This window comes from Phalaenopsis equestris, unplaced genomic scaffold, assembly GCF_001263595.1.
Source record: "Phalaenopsis equestris unplaced genomic scaffold, ASM126359v1 Scaffold234960, whole genome shotgun sequence".
NCBI classification, from domain to species: domain Eukaryota; kingdom Viridiplantae; phylum Streptophyta; class Magnoliopsida; order Asparagales; family Orchidaceae; genus Phalaenopsis; species Phalaenopsis equestris.
The window spans coordinates 32,685-36,872 of record NW_018252854.1 but is presented as its reverse complement, the minus strand read 5'-3'; positions in this window follow the sequence as shown (position 1 = coordinate 36,872).

The following is a 4,188-nucleotide window of genomic DNA, read 5'->3' as shown; positions in this document are numbered from 1 at the left end:
ATATATATATATATACTTCCCCATTCCAGCTTCCATCTGTGTTTGCTTTCGTCCAGCTATATATATATATTGCAAGTCCATATTCATTTCATCAAAACAAGTTTGCTTGTTTTACATCTAACATATGGGATGCAAGCGAATCCTCATGTAATAGGACTTTTAAAGTATGACATGGAAGTATACTAACAACTATGATTCTAGTAGCATTATCTTCTTTGGCAAGCCAATTTATTGGTTGATTACCTTCCCTTAGTATGAAGCTCCACAAATCAGAATTTTTGCAGATATAAGTTTAATCTTCTTTGTGTGCGTACCATGGCTTGTTGGTAGAACATTCTCTCTGAAGGTTGTAAGTCCCCTCTGGTAACGGGTCCAAGGAATCTCTATTTGGTTTTTGATCATTTGTAATGATATATAGTCAACCGTTTCGATTCAAAAAATGTGTTTAAACGTCAAAAACGAATATTGTCGGCTCGTCAAACAATTTTTATTCCCTTGTATTCTGCGAGATCTCTCGTTATAAGGTAATAATTAGGGTAGAGATTTAAAAGTTTGGGATCATAAAAAATGGTGCAATAGGATTTGTGGAACAATATTGTGACACATCATATCATTATTCAATAATTTCACGACGTTACAATGTGCACTTATGGGTTGCTTGCATATGTAATGATACACGTAGGTCCTAGAATCCTATCAGTCATGATTTGAGGGTCGAGTGATGGAATTTGACCAAATTCCAAGATAGCACTGGTGTGTTGCCCTGACAATGATGTATATTGAACAATTTAAGTTCAATAAAATGGGTTTTTACATCAAAAAACGACTCTATCAGCTGACCAGGACATTTTTCAGGCCCCCACAATCCCTAAGATGACCCGTTATGAGGTATAATGATAGAGAACATGTAATATTAGCTGATTTAAAACTATGGGGCGCCAAAAATGGTGTTGCACAATATATGGAATGATGTTGTGACACATCATATCATTTTTTGACAATATCAAAATGTTACTTAGTGCCCTTTTGAACTGTTTAAGTCATTAGGATTGTACTAAATCCCTATAAACATAAAATTCAAGATTTGAGGTCGAGATGATGGAATTTGACAAATTTTCAAGTTATGCCGGCGCGCTACCCCAGTAGTGACAATATCCACTATTTCGATTCAAAAAATATAATTACACGTCAAAACAAAAATATTGTCGGGCCATTAGGGACATTTGTATGTCTCCCGTAGTACGTGAGATGGCTTGTTATGTGGTAAATCATGGAGGACCTAAAATATTAAAAGATTCCAATGTTATGGGGTGATAAAAAATGGTGCAACACAACAAGTGGAACAGTATTGTAACACATTAAATCATTTTTAAAAAAATTCAAGATGTTATGTTATGCCCTTACAGGCTGTTTAAATAATGTCGCAATACACATAAACCCTAGTCACCTAAAAGTCATGATTTGAGCACTGAGATGATCGATTTTCACCAAATTCCAAACTTGCACTAGTGCGCTGCTCCGACAAAGATTCACTGTAAACATTTTAGGTTCAAAATATAGTCTACATAAAAAACTGATATTGTCGGCTTGCCGGTACATTTTTCACACCCTCAAATGGTGTTGCAGAATGTGTAATGGTGCCGCAATACGTCATATCATTTTTTGCAATTTCTTAATATTACTTTATGTCGTTTCAGATTGTTGAAATCATGTAGGGATTCACTAATAACATAATAATAGTAATTTGAGGGTCAGGATGATGGTGTTTGACCTTTCTTCAAGTAAGCATTTGCGCGCTGCCCCTATAGTGATGTATTGTCCGCTATTTCAGGGTTGAGGGTTCAGGTTCAGGGTTTTCAGGATTTAGGGTTGAGGGTTCAGGGTTCAGGCTTTCAGGTTCAGGGTTTAGACTTCAATGTTTAGGGTTCAGGGTTCAGACTTCAGTGTTGAGGGTTGAGGGTTGGGTTGAGGTTGGGGGTTGGGGGTTATGGGTTTAGGGTTTAGGTTTCAGGGTTCGAGGTTGGGGGTTGAGGGTTCTGAGTTCAGGGTTCAGGGTTCAGGGTTCAGGGTTTAGGTTCTAAGTTTCAGAGTTTCTAGGTTTGGGATTTCGGGTTTAGGTTTAAGATTTTAAAGTTTTTTGAGTCAGGTTTGAGGGTTCAGGTTTCAAGGTTCACGGTTCCGAGTTTAGGGTTATGGGTTTAAGGTTGACGGTTCAGGGTTCCGTGTTCAGGATTCAGGGTTGGAGGTTGAGGGTTCAAGGTTTAAGGTTCAGGGTTTGCGGTTGGGGGTTTAGGGTTCACGGTTCAGAGGTTCAATGTCCAGATTTCATGGTCCATGGTTTAGGGTGCAAGGTTAAGGGTTTTAGGGTTTAGGGTTTAGGGTTTAGGGTTTAGGGTTCAGAGTTAAGGCTTGAGAGTTGAGGGTTAAGGGTTGAGGGTTCAGGGGGTGTTTAAGGACCTTTAAAGTAGTTCAGGGTCGTTCCCTGAACACTTTATAATGTTTTGAATATTTTGAAGGACAAATTGAACTTATTATATTTTGTTATAAAATCATCCATTCAGATCTTTCGAGACTAAATAAGTCATAGTTTGGAGTCTATTAGATACACTTTCATCTACTCTTGCAATTTATTTAAATTTTTGCAAAATTATATGCATGTTGTAAAAGCTAATCTTTCAACGGGAATGCTGAGAAGATGGCAGGTATGCTTTCATAGTGTTATTTAATTTCTATCATTTTATGTTCTGCAAATATCATAACTACTTGATTGAGCACTTTTTGACCTCACTTTTGGTTGAGGTATAGCTTTCTCCTCTTTGGTAGCCTAGGGTCTAGCCATGGGACTTTTCTATTGATTATTCCTAGATGACTAAAAAAAGAACCCTCACCATTAGAAATTCTAAACTTTTTTTTGCTGAACTTGAAGTTCCACATATTGGTCATAACCTTTAACACTTAGTAGGTTAGGTCAATATGGGGGAGCTCAAGGGGCATCCCCATAGGACTGCTTGGCTTTAGGGTTGACTACTTGGGTGTCTGGAGCTAGTTCACTCACTTGCACACCATATCCCACTTTTGTCCCCTAGACCCACTAACCCTAGGCTAGGGTTTAGCTAGGACTAGTACATAGAGGACCCAGATGGGTATTTCATTGGTCCATAGCTCATACATAGTCATTGACACCCCAATTCTACCAAAATATCCAACTTGGTCTTTTGCCCTCAAATCCACCCAAATTACCTAAATACCCCCAATTCACCCAAATTACCTAAATACCCCCAAATCCTAAATTTAGCCAAAATTCTCAAATTCACCCAAAATACCCAAATTTGTTCAAAAATCATTTCAAACCATTTTAAATTACCCATATCGCCCAAAACATCCCAATTATCCCAAAATTACCAAAATAATCCTAAAGTTGCCAAAATTACAAAAAATAACTTTGGTGGCCCAAACTTTCCCAAAATAACCAAAATCACTTCAAATTTCTCCAAAACCAATTTGGACCCTTTAATTGAACTCAATTTGGCCAATTTGACCTTTTTGACCAAAACCCCCAAATGGCCTTTAAAGGCATAATTTCCCCAAATTTATCCCAAATATCCATCAATTTTACCCCAATCCTCTCCAATTTCAATTCTAAACTCAAATTCATCTTTAATATGATCAATCCAAACCAAATCTAAGCCTAATTGATCCATGCTTTGAGCTCAATTTTGATCCAAATTAAACCCCCAATTTTGACCCTATGACTTAACCCCCCAATTTGAACCCCATAACCTGATAGCCTACTCAATTTACCCCAATTCAAATCCTAAACTCTTCATAATAATCATACACATCAAATTGGACCTTCAATTAGCCTTGGTCAGGCCTCAATTTAACTCAATTTCATCCTACATTCAAAATCCCCAAATTTGCCCCAAACTGGCTGTCCCCAAATTTCACCCAATTGAATGCTCTAACCCCAAAATTGGCACCCAATTTATGTTGAAAACTTTTTATGACATTCCCCTGGACCATTTTGAGCCCTAGACCATTTTAAAGCATCAATTTGGACCTAGCTCAACCTAAACCCAAGTCTAACGAAACACCCCCAAATTGACCAAATGCCCAAAATCCCTCTAATTGAACCTCCAAATCAACTTCAAAACAACTTTCATCCTTCATGAAAGTTGTTCATAATGA